Consider the following 14,873-nt stretch of genomic DNA (forward strand, 5'->3'; position numbering starts at 1 on the left):
AATTCCCAACATAGCTCGTTCCATTGCCCTTTCAGCTACCAACAGCCGCTGTTCTTCTCTCTTCATCAGAGCCCAGGTTTCACTTCCATACAGCATGGCTGGCAGCACTGTTGAATTGAAGATATTTGTACGTGTGGTCTTGTCGATTTTTCCTTTGAGGACGTCCTTGATGGAATTAAACGCACACCATCCTGCCCGAATCCTTCGCGAGAGTTCTCTGTTCATGTCTTGGCGCATATTAACTTCTTGGCCCAAAAATATACGTACTGTTCCACTTCAATTTCTTCTCCTGTTACTGTTATTCGGGCTTTTCTTAAGACGTCTGATCGCATGTATTTTGTTTTGCAACGGTTCATTTTCAGTCCGACCTGACTTCTTGTCTTGTCGAGTCTTCGTAGCATGCTCTGCAGTTGGTTGGTGCGTTCAGCAATTAGTACGATGTCGTCTGCGAATCGGAGATGAGATAATCGTTCTCCATTTATATTAACACCACTCCTCCAATTGATCTTGTTCATAACCATTTCAAGGCAGGCGGTAAATAGTTTTGGTAAAATCGTATCTCCTTGCTTTACACCGTTCTCGATTGGGATGCGGAGGGGGGTTTCGAGGAAAGTAATGTCTGTTGTACATCCAGTATTCGCTTCCTTCAACAAACTGATGTACTGTGTATTAATGTCTTGCTCTGCAAGTGCCTTTAATATTGCGTTGAACTCGACGCTATTGAAGGCCTTTTCATAGTCGACGAAAGCAATGCACAGCGGGAGTTTGTATTCCCTCGCTCTTTCTAGAAGCTGGCTAAGGGTAAATATATGGTCAATCGTGCTGAAATTTCTTCGAAATCCTGCCTGATCTCTCAGTTGTTGTTCAGCCAGACTCTGCGAGAGTTGGTTTGTTATCACCTTTGTAAAGAGTTTATAGATATGAGAGAGCAGGCATATAGGGCGATAGTTCTTAAGATTTTCTCGATTCCCCCTTCTTGTACAGCAAGATGGTATTCGACTCCTTCCAGCTTGATGGTATTTTTCCTTCTTCGAGATATCGACTGAATCTTAAAGCGAGGGCCTTCCAAAGTTTTTTCCTCCTGCAGAAATCATTTCTGATGTTATTCCATCTTTGCCTGGAGCTTTTCTCTTCTTCATCTGGTGTAGTGCGCTTCGGACTTCACTGACGATTATTGGGGGGACGCGTTCTTCTGACTCTTGGAGCGTTGGGAGAGGGACGTTGATTCTTGATTTGAACAGTTCTGTATAGTAGTCCTTGCAGACCTCCTCCATCCCTGCTATGTCAATTACTGTCTCTCCATCCCTGTTCTTCAATGCTGTTACGCTCAATCTATACTGCACCAATTTCCACTTGCATGTCCTGAGGCTCTTGCGTGATTCAGCTGTTTTAAGGAGCTTTTCTTTCTGGAAGTTCTCAAATTCATCCTTCAGTTTTTGCCGTATAAGCTTGCACAGAGTGGAGTACTCGAGGTTGTTATCCGAGCTCCTTTTCATATTTCTCCGCTTCTCTAACAAGCTTTTGGTTTCGTTCAAGATTCTTCCCTTTGCCTTCTTCATCTTTTCAATTTCAGCTGCATTTATGCAACGTCTTAGCTTGTCAGCAAAGATACTATAGTCCTCATCACACTTTTCCGTCTGGCTCCAGTAAAACCCAGAAATCGCTTTCTTCAGCTTTGCTTCATTGAATGTCTTCGGGCGCTGTTTCCTGTTTGCCATCTGTAAAGCTTTCTTTTCCACTACTTCATCGAAAATCAACTTCGCTCTAAGCAGGCGATGGTCACTGCCGGTGTTGAAGGGCTGCACCACAGAGACATCTTGAACGATGCGCCTTTTATTGACTAAAATATAGTGGATTTCATTCTTACTCTTCGCGTTTGGCGCGATCCACGTCCACCTTTTTGCAATCTTCTTTTTGTACCAGGTGTTTGCCACGTACAGTTCTTTCGTTTCTGCCATTGTTACCAGCCTCTCTCCTCTTTCATTTCTTTCGCCGCTGCCGTATCTCACTATGAACTTTTTGCCAGCTTTCCCTCGCCCGACCTTAACGTTGAAATCTCCCATCATGACAGTGTAAGTGGATTTTTGCGCGAGGGCTCTTTCGAGCTCTTGGTAGAATTCTTCCACTTCTTCATCCTCACTTGCACTTGTGGGAGCGTAGGCCTGGATGACCTTGAGGATAGCTTTTGACTCCCTCTGAAGATGCAGCACACCAATACGTGATGATATTAGCTGTCATGATATGACTTTCGAAACCCAATCCCTACGAACGATAAATCTGACTCCTCCAACATTTCTAGCGCCGTCTCCCTTTCCGAGCCTCACAGCGCTTCCATCCTTCCAGTTGACTTCCAACTCCTTCTTTCGGAGGGTTTCGCAGATACTGAGGATATCGCAGTTTATCCTTTTCTTCTCCTCCATCAGATGGTTTAACGTTTCCTCCCTCGCCGGCGACCTACAATTGTAAGTACACACAGCGAGGGTTGTCCTTTTCCATGTTGGCCTAGCACCTGACATTTTTAGCAACCTCTCGTCACTCAATTTTCACTCCACCACTGAAGAATGGTTTGATGACACGCAGGGAACTAAGACCCATTTACTTGTGTTGTTTTAGCCTTTAACTTTAAGTCATCCCACTGGCTAGGTGGGCAGGCATACGTACCTCCTCAAGCTTAGCTAGCCTTCAACCTCTAAGGAGAAGGAAAAATGCTCTTTCCTCTGAGAGAGCAATCCCCCTCCTTGGATTAGATAGTCTGACACTTTTGTAGCATGGTTAGACCTACCAGGGCATATGCCCCGCTACCATAGTTGTCAGACGGCCAGGGTCACCGCTGCACCACGATGAGGCGCTGAGGTAGGATTTTGCAGCATTTCTCTTATATAGGTGCCAATTACCCCCCACCCCCTGTCCTGATTTTTCACCCTTGCTATCTGGTCACCCTAGGGAGGAGTGACCACGGCACCCGCCCCCCCACAGCACCCTGGCCCCCTGCAAAAAAAGTGATGACCCTCGCATATCATGCCACCTGTGCTGCTGGTGGTGGCGGCGCTGCCTTCACAACTGGGTGCCCGGCCAGCAGCTGCCACTCTCCACTCTCCAGCCGCCCAGCTCTGAAGGCCTCTCAGAAGTAAGGGTGTCAATACCGCGACCCTCCTACAATATCCCGATTTCATTGGGGGGGGGCAGATTTCACGGAAGGAGAACAGATTTCACAGTCCATGATGCATTTTTCACGGCCATGAATTTGGTAGGACACTAAGCATAAGGTATTGGCTTTTCTGACTACAGACCAGAGTTTCAGTCCCTCTGTAAAACAGGCAGCTGATAGGAGCTTAGAACTTAGAGCTATCACTGGCTCCCTTTGATCCTGTAGTTCCATCTTATTCTCAACAGATACTTGTAGCACCCTCATCCCATGTAGAATCTGAGTGCCTTCTGCTAGTGCATTAGCAACATGACTAATCTGTTACGTATGGTTTATTCTCTGACTCATCGTCTCCTCAGGGTGGGAATCACATGTGCAGTGGATTGTAAGATTGGTTTGGGTTTGTTTGGGACGAGTGGATCTTACATACACTCTGATACATGTTTATATTAAGAGAAGGCAAAGTCAAGAAGTGCTCCTTGCACTTGGTGCAGAAGGTGGTGAGGTCTGTAATGGTCCTTAGTTCCTGTGGGAGTTCATTCCATAGTCTCTTACTGACCCTGGCCTCTCTTTATGATAATAAGTGCCATTGTGCCTGAGAAGCAGAATTGCTGACCATGGCCTTCATCCCAGAGCTTTAGGTGATTTTTTAGATGTCCTGGCCATAGCAGAACAGTTACATATGGAACATGAGTCTCCCAGTTTACCTAGCTATGATCATTTGCAAAATAAGGGCTACTGCTGATTGGATAAGTCTGCTTTAATATTAGGTCATCAGCTGACTGAAACATCTGACATAACCCATCATGTGAAGAGTTTGCTTTTCTCACACTGCCTCCAGTGCTGCAGAAAAAAAGGGAGAAGTAGTCCAGATCCATATGACCAATATATGCAAAAGGCACACGCTGTTGCCAAGTTAACTGCAGAGGAAAATGCTGTACCTTACAGGCCAAATGAAGAAGCTACAGAACATGAAGAGGCGGTAAGATACCCTGCGTGGCTAGCACTCATTTCCCTTTTTATCAAATGCATTTGAGGCATGGTGGTTGTTATACACATCATACTTTCAAGTCGTGGTTTACGTAGCCAGTAAGGCACTAAAATAGCACATGCAAATTTCTTCCCCCCTCTCTCAAATCAAGAATCAAAGTTAATCCTAGGTTGGGAGATGCTTTGTGTCCACCCCCTGGACAGTTTATATTGCAGCCCAGCACTGTATAAACCTTACAGACCTCTTATGTAGGGTGACCAGATGTCCCGATTTTATAGAGACAGTCCCGATTTTTTGGGTCTTATTCTTATATAGGCTCCTATTACCCCCCGCCCCCAGTCCCGATTTTTCACACTTGCTGTCTGGTCACCCTACTCTTCTGTAACATATCTCTTTCACACCATAGTGTGTACTTTGCTTAGGCACTTAATGTGCATTGAATGCCATGTCAGACAGAGATATATAAGGGAGATATTGAAGCAAAAGCATATGGAATGTCGCCTACCCTTAGCAAAAAGCTGTATGTTGGACAGGAAAATTTGTTGAACTAATGCACGAAGGGACAGAAGATGGTGCATTCCACGTGGGGTTGTGGTGGGGTTGTTTTTTCTATGCCAATAGCAAAAAAAAAAAAGAAAGAAAGAAAGAAAGAAACTAAGCAGCTATTTGGTGTAATAGAAAAAAATCCACCATTATCTGTGGCCTACAGACCCAATAACTGCAGAGCAAAGCCTCTATAGCAGGGTAGTCAATGGGCAGACTGCTGGCCAAATCCAGACTGCCAAATGGGACCCCAAAAGCTTTTTATTTACTTATTATTATCATTATTGGGGGTTTTATTATTATTTTCTCTGAACCCTGGACCTTGACTATCCATTGACCAAAAAATTTGGACCTTGACAAAAAAAAATTGACCACCCCTATCTAACAGTATGTCTCTTATGCCTCTTTACACACTGCAAAGTATAATTTAGAGATGGGGCCAGGCCAAACCAAAAACCCAGTTGCAAACACCCCTAGATTTTTGGGAAACTTGAACCTGCATCCATATCTAGCATAAAGTTATGGGTACTGGATGCTAACCTCTGAATCCAGAGTCAATGCCTCTTGCCATGACAAAGGTAGGTATTATACTAGAATCCACTGAGTTTCCATTTCTAGTATTTATAGATTGAATCAGTACTGGCTTCTGATAGTCCATGCACTAGCCATAGTCTCTGTGAGCACACTCATTTGAAAATGATCTGTGTGAATCCCTTTTTCTTGAATTCCCATAACAGCAGAGTAGTACGACCTGCTGCTCTACAGAAATCAATGGGGTGGTTGCCCAAGCTTGAAATACTCTGCTCTCCAGCTTCAAGGTCTCTGTGTCACTAAATCAGGAGTAGGTGCACCCCTCTGTGCCAACAACCGAAGCAGCAGAGCTCGGATGTGGTGGTGAGCACCGGGCCATTAGCACTGACTGGCTTTTTCCATTTTTAAAATAAAAACATTAGCCAATTTATTTTGTCTAAGTACTATGTTCTTGGGCAGTGAGCAGAAGCTTTTGATGAGGTCTCATACACAGCCAGGAACACTGACAACAACACATTTTAGTGAAATAACCCCTTTTGGTCCTACAGACCCAAGATAATTTGAACGGAAGTATCTTGAGGAAGGTCCATACCTTCCTGCTTTCTAAGAGGAACCATTGTCTAGTGAAACCGTAGGGTCTGGGAGCAATGATCCCTTGACTTTATTCCTCGGTCTTCCACTGATATTCTGTGTCCACATACAAATGAGACAGAATCCCAGATGCAGGCAGACTGCTGTGCCTAGTGAAGTCAATAGGGCATCATAGGGGCTCAAAGATCCAGCCTCATAGATCAGGACTTCAGCTGTAATCTCCTCAGAGTGGAGATCTGTCATTTTTTTATTTGTCTGTAGAATGCCATGTACCCTGACTGATGTGCAGTAAATAAATAACAGCAGCTACAAAACTCTAGAGCCAAAGCTAATTATGAAATCATCCCATCAAAATCCTCCACTGCCTCCAGTAAACATATACAGAATGGATAACAGCTGGGACTTAATCCAGTGAGCTATGGAGCACCTTCACCTCCCATTCGGTTAAATAGCTTCATTGGCAGGGGAGGGTGCTCGGCACCTCACAGGGTCAGGCTCTTGGAAACATGACAAACCTTTGCTTTGTTACTATAATAAAAAAATGAAGAATTATTCAAGGTAAACAGTAACGACTAGCATCTGTGATATACAAGCACAGACTGTGTGGAACCTGGAAGATGGAGAGTGTTAGAGGGATTGATTGATTGATTGATTTGCAGTGGCTTCCATTTTTGTGGGTGTGAGTGGTACTATTTAGAAATTTGGAGCCAGACGTTCAAATGACCCCCCACTACCTGGTTGTGCCTACAAATCAGGCAAACACCCAAATCCTAATATTTTCACCTAAAATTAATTGAGAGTTCGAAACCACAGCCTTAAAAATAGAGAACAGGCCAAGCACCCTTTCAAAATTTAGCCCAGAAGGTTCCCTCTTGGAAACCCCCCTTATCTGATGTTAAGTGAGACCAAATTTAGTAAGACTCTCTTCTATGTTGTGCTTGAATAGACAGCCTTAACTTGCACCACATGTTGAGAATGAGTGAGCACCTCTTATGCAGCATTTTGTTTAATTGCCAGCAGTACCAAGGCTGACTTCTAGTGATTTCTCCTCTTCCCCTGTTGCCCTCCTATTATCCTTTTCACTTGTAAGCCAAAACGTTGCCCAAATCTTCGGTAGCACATTACTCAATAATTTGGGAGATTCCCAGCTATTGTTTTCAAAAGTTCATTTCACGTAGGGGAAATCCGTTGCTCTTCCCCCTCCACCCAATCACCGTTCACACCATGTCCTCTGCACAGACTCTGGAGTAGATTCTCCACATTCTGCCAGATGCTCATTTGGTGTAAATTGGCAGAAAAACTGGCTCAAAAATTATATACAAAAACAAAAATGATAACAATCCATGTTTGGGATGGAGGGGGAGAGTTAATAAATACTCCTAACAAATGTGAGGAATTGCACGTTTCATAAAATCAGACCAGCAGAATAAACACTGCACTTTCCCAGAGGACTTTGCCCTGTCCCAGCATTCTTCATTGTAGTACGTAACATATAACGCTGAGTGTCCACCTTCTTCCATCCCTGGAACAAACAGCATTCTAAATCTGCTCTGGCAATCTGCTAGGACTCAATACACTTCACACCATAGTTTTATGTAATACACAATTACAAATTAATTAAAGATGTGCAACTTCTGCAGTACTCACATAAATTTTTCAGAAAGCCCCTCAGCTTCAAAGCTTTATGAACATCTCACTTATTTGTAGCCTAGCCAGAGCAACATAACACTGTTCCCTTTCTAAGCTGAGTACAGCAGAAAGGGCGGGCAATGATACCCAGAGCTAGAGCCTCTACTGGTGTACAGCAGTACACTTCCATTGACCTCAGTGGAACTCTGCAGACTTCCTCAGCTGAGGATATGGCCCATCGTGTGTACAGGAATTCACTTTGTGCAGGGAGGGTGTATGGAAAACAATTCCATTCGTGGTACAGGAAAACACCGGTGGGTGTTAAAGCAGCATGGATCTGCTTCACGGCCCCCACTAATGACGAATGATTTGGGAATAAAAACATTCTCCCCCCTTCCCCACTTTTATTCTAATTCTATGAAGTTTTCCCTGGCCTCTTTGAAAGATGAGGTCTTCATAGCTCTCGCAGGAAGCTCAGACCTTTGTCTGACAGCTGCACTGGTAGAGGATCCAAAAGATTATTTTTCCCCTCTCAGTACTGATCCAGGTACAGTAATGGTGTGGCAGATACAGCTGGCTAACTTGGGTTGAAAGCCAGTATCTCTTCCCCGCTCCCAAAACATGCACACACATACTCACTGTATCTTTGGCTAACTGGGGAGCTGACGTCATCTCCTACCCCATTGTATTTTTTCCCTAATACAAGCCCAGAGAATGACAAAACAAACCCACTATGTGAAGCATTGTTGCGGTAGCGGAGGGGTTGGGGAAGGAAAGCTCAGATTTTTCTCCAAAAACTTTTCAGACCTTGATTTTATAAATCCACAACAGCTCATATCTGAGGGGTTGCTGAGGACAAACATGTGGTTTTAAAAGAAATCCACAATTTCTTTATATCATTCTGGATTGAGAATTACAGTTACAGGCACTGTTGTGGAGCTCTGTTGATTCCTTGCAGGCAAAGTTGTCTGGGAGACAAATTAACTGAGGCTCCATTTTCTGAGCAGATTAATTATAAATAAAGCACATACCTGGTTTAAGTGATGCATCCAAGTATCCATTTCAAGTAGGGAAATGGGAAGGCAGAGGTATATGGAGTGAACATGAATGTAGTTTAAAAATTAGAGTCCATTTAAAAATCTTGCCTCATAATTGTATTTCTATGAACTCTGTATTTAATCAGTTGTGCAGTCAGGGGCTCCAGAGACATGGTTGTTTGAGAGATTATTTTTGCAAGCTGCTGAAAGCAGGAGGGTGGTTTTCCATTAAAACATACATCTGCTGGCTATTTGTAGAGGCTCCTTCCTCAACAGAAATACAGGCAATTATCATGGAGACAGGGACAGTTCAAGCAAATTCCCTGCCCCGCCCCCATCCCCAAAAAACAGTGTCGATTATGGGGACCTCCCCTCTTCCAGCTGCAACCTTGAGGTTCCATTTGCATCCTTATCTCCAATCTCTTAGCCATGCCAGCCGAGGGTAGTTGAAGGGAGTATAATCAATAGGCCTGATTCTCCAAAGCTTTGCATCTCCAGCAGCTATTTATAGTGGTGTGAAGTGAGTGAAAAATGCAGCCAGATCCAACTGGTAGCATTTTATACCCATTTTGCTCTTGTATAATGACCGCTCAAGGGTCTACGTCTCCACTGCCCACACCAATATGTCCAAAACTTTGGTTGATTTGTTTATACAGAGAATTTGGGGGAAGAGAGAATGGAGGTCTCCTCTTAAGCAGCAGTAGAGGAAACCTGTGCTGTGTCCCAGCCAGGACCATGACACCCTGAATCACTACAGGGATCCAGTTATTGCCCCCAGAGCTCTGTCAGCATGAAGCAGCTTCCACTACCCAGCACTGGAGCGATTTCAACTTGTTCCTAGTAACTAGGGCCCCCAAACACCTGGTAGCATCCTAGGGTTGTAGGTCTAGAGCTCCTCACCTGAGCCAGCGCTGTCCTGGGAGCTCCATTCAGAGGAAGATGGAATCTTACAGGGTATTTTTTTAATGAAAAAAATAGGATTGCATTGCCCAGCCCTTAGACTTCTTATTTCTTTTCTTTTATTTGTTTTAGAAATATATTGCATCCAGGGTTTCAGGCTCTCATGCGTATCATCCACCTCACCAGCTCAGTTCCCCTCCCCACCTTCAGAGTTCCAGTAGCACTGAGTCCTCATGCATAGTATGCTTATAACACTATGGATACATGAGGCTTAAATGCCATCTTCTCCAGATGTCCATATTACACCAAGACCTTTTTAGAGATTTTATTTGGGTTGGACCAAACACAATGGACCAGAAGGAAATAACCAAAGGAAGTCAATGACTGAGACAGGCCAAGGAGGCTAGAAGGAAGGGCATGGGAAAGACCAGGAAAGGGGAAATAGTAGGGGACTACAGAGAGAAAAATCAGAAGGGAGATTGCAGCAGGGGATGAGAGGCAGAAGGCTGGTGAGAATGGGTACTGGAAATCAGGGGGGGCAAAATGGACAGATGCTTTGAGCAGGGGGTTGGACTAGATGACCTCCTGAGGTCCCTTCCAACCCTGATATTCTATCATTCTATGATTATCTTATAATGCACCACAACCACACACTCCTATCATGCAACTGCCTTCCATCAACTTGAGGGAAGACCAGGATGCATCATGGGAGATGTAGTCCAAACAAGAAGCCTGGTCTATTGAGAAAAATGGGAATATGAGACAGCCAAATTACAACTCCCATGAGCCACCACAGCAGGATTTCTTAAGTGAAATATTTCAGTTTTCAAACAAAATATTTCATGTTTTTGCCAAAACCTCAAAATTTTCTATGGGAAAAAGTACATTTTCCAATCAGCTCTGCTACTGAAGTGTTGAGATTTTTTTATTTTTGTTTCTAGGAATCTATTTAATACATATAATCCCTCCCTTCCTCTTCAATTTTTTGAGGCCCCATAGTCCCCTCTCATCCACAGCCATCTTTATGGAGCCATATCTGCAGGCAGAAAGAACAGGCCAGGATGCCCCTTCACTGAGGTCATTCCAAGATTCAGTTGCTGAAGGCTTGAAAAAAACAGTGCACCTTTCACCTTCCCTGGAACCCAAGCCCATCCGATCTCAGTAGAAAAATGTGATGAATCTCACTCTGCATTCAGACTCCATGAGCAAATAGTCCCACTGGAGCGGTATTGAGAAGGAGACTACATAGCTTTAAACAGGTGCCACAAGCATTCTCCTTATTGTGACATGGCTGTCAAGGAGATAAAGTGCAAATTTTCTATATTCTGAATGCCGTATTACTGGGAGGTAGTGTGGTCTAGTGTCAACAACACTGGACCAGGACTCAGGAGATCTGGGTTTTATTCCCAGCTCTGCTGCTGGCCTGCTGGGCAGCTTTGGGCAAGTCACTTCATCTCTGTGCCTCAGTTATAATTTGTAAAGTGCTTGGAGCTCCTCAGCTGAAAAACACTATATAAGAGTTAGGTTTTATCATCTTACATATTATGCTACGATACAGAGATGGAAAAGACCTATTTGTTATTCAGTCCACCTCTCACTGGTCCCTTTCAGTACATATTCTGGTGCTTTGTCCACTCAAGTTTCAACAGCTCCAAGAAACAGGGCTTCCTCCACTTCCCATGGGAAATAATTCCCAAGCCTCAATGTCCCCTTTCTAAGGGCAGGTCTACACTACGGCAGGGATCGACGCTCTGAGATCGATCCACCGGCGGTCTAGTAAAGACCCGGCAAATCGACTGCAGATCACTCTCCAGCTGATCCCTGAACTCTACCCCCGACGAGAAGAGTAAGGTAAGTAGACGGGAGATTTTCTCCAGTTGACCCCCTGCAGTATAGACCTCACAGTAATTCGACCTAACGTACATCGACTCCAGATACGTTATTCACATAGCTGGAGTTGCGTAGCGACTTACCACGGTAGTATAGTCATCACCTTAGTTTCATCCTATTAGGGCTAGTTACACTATTCATCCCTCCCATGTTCCACACACAGAAATCCTTCTTCCTCCTTGGTGCTAATGGTCTTCAGATACCACTTTTGGGAGCTTATGCAGCTCAACCTTAGATCAATCTCTCCAACCCCCTGGATCATTTTCATTGCTCTTTTAAGAATTCCCTTACGTGTGCTAATAGCTTTACATCCATAGATCTCAAAGAGCTTTGAACTGAACACAACACTTCAGGGAAAGCAAGTAGGCCTGATTCTGATCCCACTTTAACCAGTTTTACACTCACATGATTTCAATTGAGTTCTGTTACTCCTGATTTACAACAGTCTAACCAAGAGAATGTTTCCTATTTGAAGTGGACTGTTCTACCTACCATAAAGGAAGACTGTGAGGTTTATTCTATATAAAGCACTTGGGGACTTTCTAGATAACAAGCGCTATATATGTCCAAATATTTTTATTATACATCGCATTTGGCTGCTGTGAAAGCAGTTGCAATATGATCAATTTACCATTTGGAATCTAGCCACAAGATTTTGTAGGTGGAGCTGATGGGCAGTCAGGGGGTGGAGGGGCAAAGGAACAGAAGACTCCTGCCAGTACAAACAGATTTTATAATTAATAGAAGTGACAAAGAAAATTATTAAAAGCAGATGCAAGGGAAATTAACCTATGTTTTAATGAAGCTACCCTTGCACATTTTCCCTAGGATGAAAGCCTCTCTTTAAGGGCAGTCAAGCTTTTTCAGAAACAATATAACTGTTTCACAGCGTGTAGAATAACCTTTCTCCTGACTTTTCCCCCCTTTCCATATGCCAGTCCCATTTGACAGAGCTGTGCAGACCACAGGGCTAATGTTTAGAACATAAAGAGAAATTCATCTGGCATGAAAGGAGGTTATCCACGGCTCTGTTTCCTGTGCCTTTCGCCCCAACCCCCCTATCTTAATATCAAATGTCTGCAGAGTTTTTAGAGGAGATTGGGGGTATATTATGATTAAGCTTTTTTATTATTACCTGAATTTCAGCCAAAAAAATAACTAACCACAATGTTCATAAAATGTAGTCCCAGATCCAATTCATACTGCTCACTGTGGCACTAAAACCGAAGTTAAAAGTAAAAGAAACATAATGTTTGTTAATGCACATGAGGTCTCTTTATTGCTTTGTACAGCCCAAGAAGGAATTTCCTGTGTGTGAAGCCAAATGCTGAGAGCTCAAAAATGTCCTCCCAGCTTTGTACAATGCAACAAATAGACCTGTTCAATATACTCATTTATTTTTAGACTAGAAAAAATGTGCTCTGTGTGTATAACAGAGAGGTGCATACGTTATGGAAAACTATCAGGATAAAAATCAGACATTAGGATTTAGGTAAATAGCCATACACAAAGAGACCTTGAAAGGACCCTTACAAGAACATCCTGTAGTAACCAAAATTCTGTTACCTGCTTTCATTTGTCAATAGCACAAGCAGAAGCACAAAAAGATAGATTTATATACTTTCTAAAATGCAGATTGATTTGATTGATTTTAACTGACTCAGTCTGGTAAATCTATATTTAGGAACTGCTACATCACAGTCAACAGTGTCAAGAGTCAGACCTATTGGAGCTCTTAGTACATGGTCTCCTGACATGACAGACTAATGGCTGGTTCAGAGCTGCTAGGATTTATCGTGTCAAGGGTTACTGAAAGGCTTTTTAGTTTTCACTTTCCTGACGTAACAGTCAGGCACACATCTGAACAGCTGATGTGTCAATACAGCTAACATCTTTATGATGGGGAGAGGAAGTTAGTACTCATGCAGAAATTGGTTTCCTAAATAAGATAATTTGTTCTTTTCCATTTTATTCAGCTGTTGAAACAAAGGCCCCATTCTACACACACTCACCCACAAGAGTAACTTTACACATATGAGTCAGCCTTATTGGATTCAAGGGGACAGCTCATGTGCATGATTGTTTACAGGATCAAAGATATAAACCCCTAAGCCATGCTTGGTGGGATAACTGAGCATGAGAGAGACCTGCGGGCAGTTTCCAGCCTTGAGACCTGATCCAGCCAAAGCAGACCACATACACAAAAGTCCAAGAGCTCCAAAGGACTTCTCCTCAGCTGGAAGGATAACAATGATAGATTGAAGGCCAGGGTGTGTGTTAGGAGGGAAAACCTGGAATTCATTTGGGTAGCAATAGGTACATGGCAGACCCACAGAGGAAAAATAAAGCCATTTGAGTTTTGAAAGTGCAGAGTGTGTCTGAAACTGAACCCACTAATATTTATTTTGTTTTAAAATCGACTTGTATGGGGTTTTGGTGGGTGGGGAATAAGGTTGGTTTTTGGTTTGTTTTACATGTCAGCCTGAAGTCTGTTATCAAGTTCTCTTCTATGCTAGTTTTGATATGCTCAAATTATACATGTGATTTGGGGCGGGCCAATGGTTCAACACTAAGCTGGCATATATACATTAAGAGCCTGATCCTGAAAGATGTACAGCACCTTCAACTCCCACGGAACATGAATGAAGTTGAAAAAGCTCAGCACCTAACAGGATAAAGCTCTAAAGGCCCAAGTCAGCTCCGATTGAAATCAACAATGCCCCCAACAACAACTATGTAGGTGAAACCACGCTCTCAAATGAACTCACACAGGAAAATGATAAAAGACAAGAACACCCTGCCACCTGTAGGTGTACACTTTTCACAAAGCGATCACTCGCTAGGAAGACTTGAAAGCTCAAATGTTCAGGGAGTGTGAATATAATTGCCCCCCATTGTGGCCAAACTGAATTCTGCTAAAAAAATACAAACAGTTATTTAGAACTGTGTGCAAAATTGGTCAAGCTCTGTTCACTTATGAGGCTATAGATCATATACCTACAGATTCTCCAGCCACTAGCTGTGTCCTTTCATAATGCTAATTTCTTAATGAGCCAGAGGGTGGAAAGTTCAGGGATAGAAAGATCTAATTCTCTGTAGAGAGAATATTAGTGATATACATACAACTTTGTACACAGCATAGATTCTGAGACCAGAAGGGACCTTTATGATTATATAGTCTGGCCTCCTGTATATCACAGGCTTTCCCAAAATAAATAAGGGACGTACTAATCCAATCAAGCAAGAGAAGCAATGCTACATAACTTATTTGACAAATCACAACTAAGCAACAGAATTTAGAATAGTCATGATCAATCCACAAAGTAAAAAGCTTTCAAAGAGATACTGGTAAAATCCATTCAAGTTATAAATACATTTCCAAGTATTGCAATCTGCTGGCAGATTACTCCACAGTCAGAAAGAGGCTAAATTCTTTGGATACATTTCTTGCAGACTGTCCAGTGAGCTCTATCAGCTGGCTAGTTTACTGGAGATGGAGAGGGACAGGAAGGTGAGTAGATTCACATTGCAAGTAGAAGTGTAGTAGATTTGTTTGCAAGGGCTCATGCAAATTTTTTCAGTTGGGATCTTTGTAAAGTCACACACTCCTCTCTGT

The sequence above is a fragment of the Terrapene carolina genome, unplaced genomic scaffold (genome assembly GCF_002925995.2).
Source record: "Terrapene carolina triunguis isolate 2854851 unplaced genomic scaffold, T_m_triunguis-2.0 Scaffold120, whole genome shotgun sequence".
Taxonomy (NCBI): Eukaryota; Metazoa; Chordata; order Testudines; family Emydidae; genus Terrapene; species Terrapene triunguis.